This window comes from Oratosquilla oratoria, chromosome 40, assembly GCF_046742065.1.
Source record: "Oratosquilla oratoria isolate Oo_2021 chromosome 40, ASM4674206v1, whole genome shotgun sequence".
NCBI classification, from domain to species: Eukaryota; Metazoa; Arthropoda; class Malacostraca; order Stomatopoda; family Squillidae; genus Oratosquilla; species Oratosquilla oratoria.
The window spans coordinates 26,784,555-26,800,678 of NC_134816.1; the positions used below are offsets into that span (position 1 = coordinate 26,784,555).

Consider the following 16,124-nt stretch of genomic DNA (forward strand, 5'->3'; position numbering starts at 1 on the left):
TCCCTACACAACATATAGTCGACATAGATAATTTTAGTTTTAGAAAATTATTATGAGGGAACCAAAGTATATTTCCTCAAATTTGGGAGATACTTACTCTTAATAGAGAATCTATTTTTTCTTCACAATCTGCACCACTGCAATCAGGATTGTACTGACCCAGTGGCAGGTAACACAAGTTAAGGGCTTATCAAATCTTGAAGGCTAAATCTTCTTATCTGAAGGACATTTTGATGTAGATAAAATAGGCTATTAGGTCAAATGGTTTGTCAAACACGTGTTTGAAGTGGCGTTTGACTATGTGAATAGGGTGTTTAGTTATCAAGCGCGTTTGTTAAACGGTTTGAAGTATATCTGGCTGAGTTTAACTTTTGTGAACGACCTGCAAGCGACCCCACAGTGCAATGTAGTTCGGTTCGAAACTTTAAGATTCGTTTAAACACCTAAGCAAGATGCTGTATTGCCATCCATTTATTTTGTATAATTTGTTTATTTGTTTGTTATTATTTGTTTGTTTATTATTGTTGATTTAATTATTGTTTATTATTGTTTATTTAATTATTGTTTATTATTATTTATTCAATTATTGTTTATTTTTATTTATCTGTCCATTTATTATTATTTACTGTTTACTTGTTTGGTTATTATTTAACTTTACCTATTTATTTATTTGATTTATTATTATATTGTTATTCTTTTTATTTATTTATTTATCATTATAATTTTTTTCGCATCCGACATAGTCGGCATGCTCCTCCTATGTAATCCTTTGTATGACGTCATCAACAAGCAGTTTGGTCGTGAGAGCGACGGTCAAACATCAAACCTTAGTAGCGCTTCACACCTTAAAGTGGAAACAATAATTACATCTGTCGAAAGCATGGATATGGCGGAATATAATGGAAAGAGGAACGAGAAGAGGTGGTATTCGAATTTATCCATAAATACAGAGAACGTCCAGCTTAACCCATTCAACTCCGATGACAAGATGTCTTGCCATTTGGTCAAATAAAACAAAAAATCATAAAACACCAAAATGTTTGATCAAACACCAGAAAAATATGACGTCAATCCTCGCTTCGCTGCGAGCGAAGCGAGGATTGACGTCATATTTTTCTGGTGTTTGATCAAACATTTTGGTGTTTTATGATTTTTTGTTTTATTTGACCAAATGACAAGACATCTTGTCATCGGAGTTGAATGGGTTAAGGGAAGGTGAAATCGAAACATAAGGACATAAGAAATAAGAACATAAGAATGAAGGAGACTGTAAGAGACCATAAGGCCTACACTAGGCAGCTCCGTATCCATCACTACCTGTCACCCCCATCCATAAAGTTGTCTAATCATTTCTTAAAACAACTGATAGTTTCAGCGCTTACTACATGGTTACTAAGTTTATTCCATTCGTCGACCACCCTATTAGTAAACCAATCCTTGCCTATTTCCTTTTTAAATCTAAATTTGTCCAGTTTATAATCATTACTGCGAGTCCTGCCCAGTTTTAATATGATGACCTTGTTTGCATCACCCTTGTTAAAGCCTTTGATCCAATTGAACACCTCTATTACATCACCCCGCACCCTGCGTCTTTCCAGAGAGTGTAAGTTAAGGTGCCTAAGCCTCTCTTCGTAGGGTAAATTTCTGAGTCCATGTATCATTTTGGTCATTCTTCTCTGTACTGATTCTAGTGAACTGATGTCCATTCTGTAGGACGGAGACCAAAACTGTACCGCATAGTCAAGAATGGGTCTAACTGTCGCTAGATAGAGTTTAATAATTACCTCTGCACTTCTATTCGTTACCGTCCTAGCAATGAAACCTAATGTTCTGTTAACTTTATTCCTGGCGCTAATGCACTGTTTCCTGGTTTTAAGGTCCGGACTCACTAGAACTCCCAAGTCTCTCTCGCACTCAGTTTTCTCTAAAAGCGTGTTATCTAAGCTATATCTATTTTCGGGGTTGTGTAGCCCTACGTTTAACACGCTACACTTAGAGATATTGAAGTTTCATTTGCCATTTCATCGACCATGTGAACAATTTGTTAAGATCATCCTGCAGAATCTCTGCGTCGTCTCCTGACCTAATTAGGCGTCCTATTTTAGTGTCGTCTGCAAACTTACTAACATCACTACTTATCCCGTCGTCTAAGTCGTTTATGTACATAATGAACAACAAGGGACCCAAAACCGAGCCCTGGGGGACCCCACCAGCAACATTGTCCCACCTAGATTTTACTCCATTTATAGTGACCCGCTGTTTTCTGTTACTAATCCAAGCTCTAATCCATTCTAACACTTTAACTCTATGCCATGGGCTTTGATTTTATTTAGTAGTCTCTGGTGTGGGACCTTGTCGAACGCTTTGCTAAAGTCAAGGTAAATAACATCGTAATTATCATTGTTATCTGACGCCTTATATACTGTAGTGTAAAAGAATAGAAGATTAGTCACACATGACTTACCCTTGGAGAAACCATGCTGTGAATCACGAATTAAATTATGTCTTTCGATGTGTTCTCCGAGTCTATTTACTATTACTGATTGAGGCATTTTTCCTATAACCGATGTCAAACTGATTGGCCTGTAATTGCATATAGACGATCTATCTCCCTTCTTTAAATCAGGAACAACGTTTGCTTGCCTCCAAGCAGTAGGCACGAAGCCAGTATCTACTGATTTATTAAATATTTCAGTTAACTGGTTGCAGATTTCAAATTTACACTCCTTTAGCATTCTCGGAAAAATTTCGTCTGGACCCGGGGATTTTGTAGCTTTGTCTTTCAATCTGCTTGACTACTACTTTACTAATGCTGATATTAGATAGACTACTTTCTTCATCCCCTCTGAAAATAGGGTCGTAGATAGAATTGCTAGAAATTAGGCAAGCAATTTGGTTTGTGATTTTTTGGTTTCTTTTTAACAACCAATCCTTTGTCCATTTCGATCTTCTTTTCTTTTTCCTTAATGCCACCGCCAAATCAATAGCAAGTAATATGTCTTGGTAGAGAGACATCTTTGCTTAACAACTCCACGAGCCACGCTGAGTTTGAATCGTTTGATTTGACCGTCTGACACCTTTTCAAACCTCTTGACAAACCGGGTTTGCCAAACCGTTTGATCGTGTAAATGTCCCTTACAGAAATCAACATTATGTGTTAGTTACATGTATACTGGTTATACTTGAGTAAGGTGCGCGATTTTCTTTGTTATAGGCATGATAGAGAACGATATTATTATATGGGTAACTACAATACAAAAGTAGCTTTATGACAAAGAAACTCCTTTTGTTAACAGTAATGTTTTATCATTCCATATAATGAAAAGAAATATGCCCAACACTTGAGTTTTATACTGGAAAAATAATATAAAAATTCACATTTCCAGTTATTAAAAAAACGTGAAATTTTAGTTTACAGGATTGTCATTCGGGCAGTCTTGGCATTCTATTTCGCATTTCAGAAAAAAAAAGTATTTATATGGTCACCCTCCTCCTGATAGATACTATGTTTTGTCAGTTATTGGACCAAATTAATCTTCTTCCATTGTCTCCAAATGAATTTGTTCTTTCGACTTCTTCCAATATGAGGAGACTGTACAGGTAGTTCCCCCCCCCCCAAACTCTCAAGCTCATATATTTGTATTTTCATTAATTTTTCGTATACATTGATTGTCAGAATAAAACTGCAAGTTAGTTTGCAGTTCGGTGCAGACTAATGAGTTTCGAGAATATTCTTTGCTGCAAACATATGTCCTTGATTATCTTGTTGACTCTGACTGATAATTAATCATAGTCAGTTAACCCATTCAACTCCGATGACAAGATGTCTTGTCATTTGGTCAAATAAAACAAAAAATCATAAAACACCAAAATGTTTGATCAAACACCAGAAAAATATGACGTCAGTCCTCGCTTCGCTCGCAGCGAAGTGAGGACTGACGTCATATTTTTCTGGTGTTTGATCAAACATTTTGGTGTTTTATGATTTTTTGTTTTATTTGACCAAATGACAAGACATCTTGTCATCGGAGTTGAATGGGTTAATGTCTGATGGCTCAGCAGTGGTGTCGCAACACTGCTGTGTCACTGTTTACGTAAAAGCTATGCAAGGTTAGTTATTTCGATAACGTTAAGCCTCCCCGACCCCAAGTCGTAAGTTCTGACTGCGGGCGTAGTACCTCTCTTCTCGATGATCCATTCTATAAATGTCCTCCATCTCGTTCGTGGTCTTTCTGTGGGCCTCTTTCCGGCGAGTTTCCATCCACAATACATTTATGGGTATCTTTCTTCCATTCTTCTCATGTTGGTTCGTTCCACGAAATCCAACACTAATTCAAGTTCAAGTTCTTCAATCATCTTCGTGTTTCTTATCAAGTTTAAACGTAAACATATACTAACTTTCAGTGCCTTCATCCCCCCCCCCCGAGGCCCAGTACTTTGATGTAGTGTGTGTGTGTGTGGGGGGGGGCTTCCGTGTAGCAAGGACGGGCTGAGCTGTGTCAGCCAGGTGCAACCATACTGGAGAGGTCAGCCCTAAGCTACCAGACGAAATCTGAGCCATTTTTTTTTTCTTTTTTTTTTGGGGGGGGGGAGGGTAGTGAATAGATAGGGGGTCCCTCACCCTTTTCCTTTGTGAATTCCCTTATCCCCACCCTTCATATTTGCTACCCTACTCTCCTTTTTCACCATCTTTCTCCAATACTTGTTAAGGAAGGTTCTGGTATCTTGGTGCCTCCCAAGCTACATGTCTGAACCCAGTCAAGTGGGGATGTATACCGCGAGGTCACTACTCCCTGCGAGGGCCGAAAGCCCACCGACTGGGGAATGCATGTTTGTGAGGTAGGTACTAGGCTGCCGACTTCCTTTCTCCCTATCCAGTACACATGCAGAGTGACTACGCCGGACCCATCCTAAATGGGACAAAACAAAAGAGGACAAACCCCGGGTTGACAAAGTTTCTAACTCGCCTCCGAGGCCCTGCATGTGTAAATAGTCGTTTCTGGAACTTCCCGACTCTGCAGAGACTTTTCTTTTATTGCTTGAGGCATCAGGCAACTGCAGTATCTTCTTCTATGCATTTATCTTTCTTTCCTAATATATGGTGTGGCCTCATAAATATATACGATCATGGCGGCTGTTCAAACTGAATATTCTAAACCTCCACCACTATCTGATCCTCCTCCTAAACCCCCCGATCCCTCTCCTAATATTGCCAATCCTAATGTTGACGCTATTGACTCAGCAAAAGTAAAACCCCCAGTTGATGACTCCGGCTTGAAAAAAGGACTTTGGTAAAAATAATAAGACTTCATTGACAGATAATTCTGTAGCCCAGAAACTTACAATTAGAATGGATTCTGAAGTGATGAAAACATCTTTAGATACTCAGAAACCAATAAATAGCTCAAATACTGCCCCTAATAGTCATAGAATCTTACATCTAAAATATGTCTCTCTTGATAAGAGTTATACAGATTTGTATGAAAAGTTGCTAGAGTGCCACCTAACCTGGATATCTTTCCGGTAGAGGAAAGGAAGGAAAGTGTGCAGAGGCCTCCCAATCCAGCTAAGTGGCTTATTATCACTCTTGCAAAGGAACGTGCTAACTTGTTCGAGTTTAGAAGATTCTTGAAGAGTCACCTTGGCTCTGGTAATTTGACTAACTCGCAGGTATCACGATTTGGAGGAAAGTCCTTCTTAATTCATGTAAAATCTTACGAACAAGCTGCCATGGTGCTTAACTTGAAACAGAAATCCGACATTAAGGAAGTTAAACCCCACTATACCCTTAGTTATGCCAAAGGGGTAATTTTTAATAGAGATCTGTATGACTTTGAGGAAGAAGAAATTTTAGAAATGTGCCCAACTAATGTTTGGAAGGTTGCTAAAATCCCTCGTTCTTCTATGATTATCCTAATTTTTTCTGGTGAAGATCTACCTCATTATGTAGAGATAGAAAAAGAGATAGTTTATGTGAAGCAGTTTAAGCCCCGTCCCCTTCAGTGCTTTAACTGCTATGGTTTTGGTCATCCTTCCCGCAGATGTGCAAGGGACAAACTGTGTTTGATATGTGCTAAGCCTGAACATGGGGATTATTCCCGCCCAACAGTTTTTATAAATTGTAAAGAAGAGCATGATGCCAGAGATAAGAACTGTGTAATTTATAAGAAGGAACAGGAAATACTACTAAAAGCTCATGCAGAACATATAAGTGTAGGACATGCTAAAAGACTATTAAGTAATTTCAAAAGATACAGTCATGTTGTTAAAACAAACAGTAAAGTGGATCAGCCAACTGTAGAACCCAATAGAAATAAAAATGCCAATATGAATTCTGTTAACACTGAACCCAAGCCTCAGTGTAAAATTGTTACTATGAAATCTAACCGTCTTCTCTACTAGGAATTTCTAATACTTCTGAACCCTCCTCTGCGGAGGATTCCTCGCCCCTTGTTGAAGGGGTGTCCCCTGCCCCATCTCGAGGGGCACCTAAGGTTTCTATTGTAGAAACCTCACAGACTTCTTCTAATGAAGCCTCCTCTCAGGCAATCTCTCTTCCAGACCTGGGGGACTCCCCAGTAGAGGGATTGCTGACTAGTGTGCCTCACTCGGTAGAGGTGCACAAAAGCAATGAGGAGCAACCAAATGCTGAACCCAAGCCTCAACGTGAAAGAGTCACTACTAGACCTAATCGTTCTGCTCCACAACTTGGAAATTGTAGTACTCCTCAACCCTCCTCTGCGGAGGTTCTCCCATCCCCAGTTGAGGGAATGTCTCCTGCCCCATCTAGAGGGGCACCTAAAGTTCCCATTGCTGAAACCCCACAGGGTTCCTCTAATAAAGCCTCCTCTCAATCAGTCAACCTTCCAAACTTGGGGTGCCCCCCAATAAAGGGATCACGGACTGATGTGCCTCACTCAGTTGAGGCGCACAGAAGCAAAGCTATGGAGTCTGAAGCTGTGCGCAGTAAAATACTCCACAGTCCACCCTCATCTCCATCTTCTTCTCCAAATCGTGATAAGCAATCTAAGAAAGGAACTAATAACCCAGACTCTACATCGTCGGTCGGACCATTGTCAGAGAGGAGGATGCCACCCGCGAAAGCAAATAAATTAGAAGAGAACCCATCTTGTAGACCCTCTCTCTCCCAGACTTCTCTTCCCAGACCAGTAGACCCAAAAAAGAAAAAGGAAACAGTATAATGTCCATAACTCAATGGAATATTCAAAGTTTTAATTCTCATCGAGAGCAGGTTCGGATTCTCTTTAAAGAACATGATGTGTCTGCTATTTGTCTCCAAGAAACTATGCTTGGCGACTTATCCCCTAATGTTGGACTTAATTATAAATTTTACAGATCTCCTCCTATGATTGGGGGCCGTGCCCATGGAGGTAGGTACTGGTATCATTGTTAAGAAATCTGTAAACCACAGAAGTGTCCACCTACATTCGGTGTTGCAGGCTTGTGCAGTACAAATCTTTACCACTAAATGGATCACTTTATGTTCTTTGTATTTGGAACTTGAACTGGAAGATCGACTCCTAGACATATATAACCACCCCCGTCAGTTTGTGTTAAATGACCTACAATCTTTGGTTGACCAGCTCCCTGAGGCTTTTATTTTAATGGGTGACTTTAACGCCAAGCATCCTCTATGGGATGAATCAAGGTGTGACCCCTGGGGCAATATAATTGAAGAATTTATTGATAACGATGTCATTTTGATGAATGACTGTTCCAAAACTAGGTTTGATATCTTTCACAACTCAAGTTCTGCCATAGACCTAACTATTTGTTCATCATCCTTAAGATTAGACTACAGTTGGTCAATAGATGAAGATCTACATGGTAGCGACCACTGGCCTATCCATATCAAATATTTAAAGAACACTCCCTCCTCTTGCTTACCTAAATGGAAGACAGGAGAGGCTAATTGGGAATTATTTAGGAGATCCACAGAGATTAATCATAAGACTAGTGATTTTTGTAGTAACTCTGATGCATATGATTATCTGGTAGACATTATACTTTCTGGTGTTTTCTCTTCCATTCCTAGGACAGCTGGTAAAACTCAACGCCCAGTAGTCCCCTGGTGGAACGATGACTGTGCTTTAAGCAGAAAGATTACAAGAACTTGCTATAAGAGATATCGGAGATATCCTTGTTTAGTCAATAAGATAACGTACAGAAGAGCTCGAGCAAAGCAGAAGAAAATCTTCAAGAAAGCAAGGAGGGAATCCTTCATTAAATATATTAGCGAATTGAAATATGACTCTTCCCCTACCTTAGAATGGAATAGGATTGGAAAATTACAAGGAAAGTTTACTCCATCTCCTTTACCCATTCTAAAGATAAATGACTCTTTTATATCAGATACAAGAGAGGTAGCAGAGGCTTTTGGAAGACATTATGCTGATATTTCAAGTCCACTACATTATTCACATGATTTCAGAGGAATTAGAGCCAAGAACACGATTATTCCCCCTACCAATACGAACTCGGAGGCATATAATCTTTTCACCTTGGATGAAATGGATCATGCTTTATCTTTATCCTCCCCAACCTCTCCTGGAGAGGATGACATTCTTTATTCCATGGTTGCTCACTTATCCATATCGTCGAAGAAATTCCTTTTAAATGTGCTGAACAAATTTTGGTCTTCTGGATCTCCTAAATCTTGGAAGACTTCAATTATCATAGGAATCTTAAAGGCAAGAAAAGACTCTCATGACCCACAAAGTTACAGACCTATTGCTCTCACTAGCTGCATTTGTAAGATCTATGAAAGAATGGTTAATATGCGTTTAGTTTGGTTTTTGGAATCTAAAAATCTCCTATCTAACCGACAGTTTGGATTTAGAAGAAATAAGTGCACTCTGGACCCCTTACTTTTTATCACTCGTGAGATTCAGAATGCCTTTGCAATTGAGAACTCTAGCATTGGTGTGTTTTTTGACTTGAAAAATGCCTACGATACTACTTGGCGGGGAGGCATTCTGAAGCAAGTTGCAGAGTGGGGTATCGGGGGTAATATGTTCAATTGTTTAAAGGATTTCTTGTCTGACCGTTGTCTAAAAGTCAGAGTGGGCTCTTCTTTCTCTTCTGCATATCTTCAAGAGGAAGGGATTCCCCAAGGAAGTGTTCTGAGTCCTACACTCTTCAGCATAGCCATTAATAAGTTGTTAGAACAAGTTCCCGCAGGAGTTCATGGATTGGCTTATGCTGATGACTTCGCTATTGTGTGCAGCAAATCGACAACACTAGAAACTGGCCAAAAGATTCAAGAGGTTATTAACTTAGCAACAGCATGGGCTAATAGCAGGGGCTTCAGATTCTCTGCTGAAAAAACAAAAACCGTAAGGTTTTCCAGACTAAGACGCAAGGAAGAGATACCAACACTATTCTTAGAGGGTGTCATATTACTATATGAAGATCAAGTAAAATACTTGGGTCTGGTTTTGGACAAAAGGTTGACATTCACTCATCACATAAACGAGGTTGTATACACTGTTAAACAGCGAGGTAGTGTCTCGTTTCAACTGGGGAGCAGATTGTATAACTTTAATAAGGCTTTACCAAACATTGTGCCTTAGCAAAATGGATTATGGATGTCAAATTTATGGATCGGCATGTAAAACTTCATTAAAGAAGCTTGATATAGTCCACAATATGGCTTTACGGATCTGTTCGGGAGCCTATAGAACATCTCCAGTGGATAGCTTGTATGTGGACGCAGGAATTCCTCCCCTCTATATTCGCAGGGAGGAATTAAGCCTTAGATATATATCTCGTGTCTTGACATCCAAACAGAATCCAAACTTCAAATATGTAAAGCAGCCGGTAGACAGAGCTCCAAGGAAAAGTACTCTGCCGAAACCTTTAGAAGTGAGATGTGAAGTTGGGACAGAGAAGGTAGGACTTGTTCCTAATACAATTGCTGAGATCACGCCTCCCAAATTCCCTCCTTGGAACCGATGCCCCACTGTAATATGTCCTCTTAAAAACAAGAAAAATAGAACTGCTGTAGAGCTAAAAAGCGAATTTTTAGAACATTTATCAGTACATGCTGATTCAATTTTTATTTATACAGATAGTTCAAAATCCCAAGATGGTGTTGGTTGTGCTGTTGTATCTGATAGCACAGTTTTAAAGAGAAAGTTGCCTCATTTTAGCTCTGTTTTTACTGCTGAACTGCTGGCAGTCAGCAACGCCCTCAAATTTGTTTTTAATTCTGTTCCATGTAATAAGAACGTCGTTATTTTCACAGACTCCATGAGCATTGTATCCTCTCTAAATACATTATTACCTCGTCACTTTTTAATCCAAGAAATACAGGACTGGTTGATTCTCATTAACAACAGAAAGAAAATAAAAGTAAACTTTTGCTGGGTGCCGTCCCATGTGGGTATCTCTGGAAATAAACAGGCCGATGGTGCAGCCAAAGCCGCCACCAGGCTTAACCATATAACAGACCAAAAGATCCCTTATACAGACTTCAAACAAGTAATTCATCGTTATACAATGGAAAAGTGGCAAGAACAATGGACAAGGCTGGATGGTAGTTACAAGTTAAAAGAGATTCACCCCTTTGGTGAACCCTTGGAAGTGTCTTTCTTTGGACAGAAGGTCAAGTATTGTTCTAACAAGACTGAGAATTGGCCATTCCTACATTACCCATAAATTTTTGATGGCAAGTGGAGCAGAAAGGCTGGCCCCCCAATGTCCCACTTGCCAAGTAGTTTTTACAATAAAACACATTTTAATTCAGTGCCCTGCATTCTCTAATAAGCGCAGGGCAAATTTTTAAACAAATTTATCTTTTAAACAAATTTTAGGGGAGGAAGCTCATGTGAAGAATATTGTAAAGTTTTTGAAAGACATCGGTTTATTTTATTTAAGATTGTGTGAGAGTATGTTGTTGTGATGTGTTTTTGTGAATGTTTATTATTTTTACTGTTTTACTTGAATTTTTATCTATATTTCATTAACCAAATCAAACACCCTTTATCACTATTAACAGAATTATTTATGAGCAATTGTCTTACCGTGAACCTAGCCGATTCGTAACAAATGGACAGTGACTTAACCAATTGCGCCATCAAGTGGGATAGGAGATGTGCACAATTTCTTGTACATGTGTACTCAAGTTACATATGCACATTTTATACTCAACCCACCCCCGCCACGATAGAGCAGTTAGTAGTATGTACACAAATGGGATAGTATTACGACACACACTGAATGGTCCCCGGTTTCCGTTGGTCTTGATCGCGTTTGCAAGGAGTTAAACGGAAACATTTAATGGGGTTAAACACACACATACACACACACACATATATATGTTATATATATATATATATATATATATATATATATATATATATATATATATATATATATAGTCTTGTACCTTCATTAATATATGTATCCAATATTCTCCACACACTGTTAAATGTACCACGAACTATTTTTTTCTATTTTTTTTCTTTATCACACATTTCTTGGAATTATATGCGATGTAAATATTGCCTCGTATGTCCTTGTCTATTCATTAGTTTATTCATTTAATTTATTCATTTATCTATTTATGTATTTTCTACTTATTAATGTTTATTTATTTCTTTATTTATCTATCAGTATATTCATATATTTATTTTTTAAATCATTTATTAATTTATTTGCTTATCTATTTATTTGTTAATTTATTAATTAATTTGTTTATCTATTTAAGTTATTAATGTTTTTATTAATCTGTTCATTTATTTACTTATTTGCTTACTTATCCACTTATTTATATATATTTTTTTATCTATGCTGACACTAGCGAGCGATATTTTTTACTATATTAAGTTTCACTGATCGACAATCACAGCACAGTTCACATCTGACATTCTCTTATAATTTTTCTTTCTTTGGAGTAATATTTCTATATATATATATATATATATGTATATATGTGTGTATATATATATATATATATATATATTTTTTTTTTTTTTTTTTTTTTTTTTTTTGCATCCGACCTAGATATGGATCAAAAGGTCTCCTGTCGGCATGCTCCGCCTTTGTAATCCTTTGTAATCTTGGACGACGTTACACATCTTCTAAGAGTTCCTCAAAAGAAAATGTAGAGCAAGTTTTCATGATGTCGTTTTCTGTTTTTTTAATATTCCTTTTTATTCTTTGTACTCTGTCTTACATTGTTTTCACGTTTCTAAGAGTAAATGGCCATCACGTTGATTGGACATTTTCGTCAGTTTTTCTTGATATTCATTCACCATTATTTACCAGCACTGTTTTTGTAAATGAATATGTAAATTTAACGTGTCTAAAGCCACCAAACGCGCGTCTGATTATCGCAGACATCAAGCAGTTAGTCACTAAATACATGATAAACATTTCGAAGAAGGGTGCGTGCGTGTGTGTGTGTGCGTGCATGTTTGTGTGTGTGTGTGTGTGTATGTGCGTGTGCGTGCGTGCGTGCATGTGTATATGTATTCACTTGGTCTTTTGGATCACGTGTTGGACTCGTGATCGACAGCTGTTTCCCTCCTGAAAGAGAGCTCAGAGCTCGTAGGTCCGATCTATGGGTAATGCTATGACCTTGCACACACACACACACACACACCCAAATCCCCGCCCACGAGAGTCAGAGTAACGACCCGAAGCGCAGTGGTACCGAAATAATTTCGGCCCCGGGCAGGATTCGAACCGAGAACTGCGGGCCACTATTGTGGCAGTTCAGCGCTTTACCAACTGCGCCACCGAGTCGTGTATGTGTGTGTGTGTGTGTGTGTGTGTGTGTGTGTGTGTGTGTGTGTGTGTGTGTGTGTGTGTGTGTGTGTGTGTGTGTGTGTGTGTGTGTGTGTGTGTGTGTGTGTGTGTGTGTGTGTGTGTGTGTGTGTGTACATTACTACACAAATGATACAAAACTGAACCATAAACGGTTGGTTGAGCCTCGTACCCGGGACTTTCAACTATATCGTGGGACGCTATCTTCTAGACGGGACTATGGTAGTTATACTTAGAAGAGGAGAATCTAATTACCGTGGTAGTAGTGATGGTTCCTAGACTGGATTATAGCCACGAATGCCGATCGTAATGCGCGAGGGCTCAGTGATAAGTAATCTGTTATCACTGATTAGTTATAGTTCATAATCGCAGGTCAGTATTATGACTGAAATCCGAGCGAAAACAAGATTAGGTTAACCATCTTTCCCACGATGAAATGTACAAAGTGGAGAGAGAAAGAGTTAAGAGAAGAAAGTATGTAGGCATTATGGTCAGAAACGAACGTCTGATAACTGCGCGGGGGATTTTGGGGTCTGTTCGAATCCTGGCCGCTGCGCAGAGGCGAGCAAGGTCGTGTACTTTGAGTAACGGCCCCCGGGTAACGTCGCTGCAGATCGCGCGCCGAGCAGGTCTGAAAAAACGCACAATCTACGAAGAAATGATAAATAATTGAAAAACAAACCATTTCCTCAAAATAAGACTGTACGTCTGTATCCAACAGTAACAGGCTTTCCTAGTTGATTACTTAATCTTTTTAACGTAAGATTCTTTGATAGGATTATGAAGGCGGATGCTGTACGAAAAGATTTGTAGTTTTTATCAGATGCGTTGTGGGTGAGAGCGCGCAGCAGCAGCAGCGGCATCAGCAACAGACGACACTGAGTAAGGGAAAAAGAAGAAGAAGAAGAAAAAGCAGCGTACGTGCATCGTCCATAAGGTTAACGAAGGTCACGTTACAAACACGCCACATCTCCCCGTCTTGCGAACCCACCAGGACCTGTGCATTTCGTAATATGAATAAGATTGGTGGTGAAACAAGACAACAGCAAGAGGCGAAGCGAGTTTGTAAACTCGTTCAGGTTCAGACCTTACAGTGTTGGAAAGAAATTGGGTGGTTTTGGGTCTGAATGACTGTAGTTCCCCCCCCAGTTAATGGGTAATAATTCCAGTATGTAAATTCATTGCAGTGGATTTGTATTTAAAGATAAGAAAATCCCAGCAATGTTTGGGTACCCCTTGTTACATTCCTGTCTGCTTGACCATGAGATCCTCTCCCCCTCCCCAACCGCACGTACCAAGTACCCTTTTGAAACGTCGTGCACTTTCCTCCTTACCTCCCTACCTTCACCGTGATAAAACCGACAGAGTTGTTTGGAAGTAGTACTGTCGTTTCAACATTAAAAATATAATATATATTAATTGTATCAGTGCTACAGGGCTTAAAATATACACTGCGTAGTTTCGAAATACCAGTAACATTCCCCCCCACCCTTTAGATTTTATGCTTCGTGCACAAATTCTGGTCGCTTTACCTCGACATTTGAAAGCGCACAAAAAAAGAAGAGTTAATATAATGATAACTGCTCCTCTGATAGTGGCCGTGAGAGAAGCATTAGTAAACAAAGTCTTCTAAACATACGTCCGTTCTAGACAATAGATTAAATTAGCGGGTGTGCCATTAGAAAATTACATTTTATAAGTGAATACAATATGTACTATGAAACAATTTGCCTCCATGAAATGTATATTTTCAATAGATCATTGTATTGTTTTTTAGCACTTTTCATTTGTTAAAATTTTATAGGAAAGAAATTTTTTTACATTTGTAGATTTGATCATCATGCTTCTCAATTTGTTCAAATTTTGTACCAACTTTAATGCTTCTTTTGTGTAATTCTCTTGTTTTTCTTTTTTCCTTGAAGTATGAAAGTATGTTAATGTATCATCATTAATTATCACATTCATTTTTATTTGATCTTCATATTTTGCTGCATGCTGGCCATATAGTGTTTGAAAATAGTGTATTATTGGTTGTAAAGAAAACGGGTGTTTTATTACAACAAAATGTTTTTGAACATTAAAGAAAAATATAGATCATATTATGCCTCGGCCAACGATCAGCAAGTTTCTCCAACTGTCCATCTCTCCATCTCCATCTCAACTCTAAAGGACGTATGAACGGAAAGAAAGAAGACAACAGAACAGTTCAAATCAAATCATCTTGTGAAGCACCAAATCCACAAGCACCAGAAACAAAGGTCTTCCTTGTCACCTATTACGAAACATAAGAACGAAGGAGACTGTAAGAGACCTTAAAGCCTACACTAGGCAGTTCCATGTCCATTGCCACCTACCATCCCCATCCATAAAGTTATCTAATCTTCTCTTAAAAAACCGCTCACTACATAGTTACTAAATCTGTTCCATTTGTTTACCACTCTATTGGTAAATCAGCTCGTTTATTTCCTTCTTACAGTTGAACTGATCTAATTTACGTCCATTACTACGAGGCCCACCCTACTATCTTAATACGATGTCCTTGCTTGCATCGCCCTTGACGTATTTGATTATCTCTATTAGATCACTCCGCACTTGACGTCTTTCCAGAGAGTGTAATCTAAGGTGGCTAAAACGACGAAAACAAAATGTTCAAGAGTACTTGCCTCACCACCACACTCCCACTGTAAAAAGTCCATATTGTGTGCCGTTATTATTGCCCTGTCCAGTACCACACCTCTTACAAGGGCATGACTTTCACGACCCTCGCAAGAAGACTGGCTTACCACCTTTAGAACGGCGCAAGAAAAAAGTACTTCGAAAAAAAAAAAAAACGAGCACAACACTGGCCTCTCAAGGAGGCTGGCATACAGCCTTGAGAACGGCGCAAGAAAAAAGTACTTCGCAAAAAAAAAACAAAAAAACAAGTACACTGTCCTCACCAGATCAACGCTGAAAAAAAAAAAACAGCCAAGACCATCTTAAAAAAAAAAAAAAAAAAAAAATCAAAACGGCCGAATTCATCAACGTACATCAAGGAAAACTACTAGTCAACCCAATTTATGCCTAATGACGAGTACTTGTTTGTGGTGGTCCTGTAAGATGTGCCTCATTCCTTGTTGGAAATTCCTAACCTCCGTTCTCTCCATTTGGAAATGCAACTCCAAGAGGTTAACATTTAGTGTCCAGATTGGAACCTAGAATTCTATCAACTTCAACTGCATTTCTTCCACCTGTTCATATATGGAGAAGTGATAATGTTACATAACTTTTTCAACTTGTGATCTAAAAATCCAAACCTACTAACCTTATAAGCTTCCCGAAATATGGAGGCC

The 16,124-nt window shown here is 38.7% G+C and overlaps 1 protein-coding gene across 5 annotated transcripts in view; it reads right to left on the reverse strand.

The window, feature by feature from the left end:
• LOC143020723 (solute carrier family 25 member 45-like) overlaps positions 1–15,573 on the reverse strand; it is a 48,840-nt gene extending 33,267 nt beyond the window's left edge. Inside the window, exon 1 of one of the 5 annotated variants that reach the window (XM_076177413.1) lies at positions 15,456–15,573. The gene's annotated coding sequence lies outside the window, so the exon portion shown is untranslated. Of the gene's footprint in view, positions 1–11,410; positions 11,466–12,964; positions 12,986–13,047; positions 13,130–15,455 lie in introns of those variants that run through there. The other 4 variants (XM_076177417.1, XM_076177410.1, XM_076177416.1 and 1 more) reach the window with 4 other exon arrangements.
• Between the last annotated feature and the right edge of the window lie 551 nt (positions 15,574–16,124).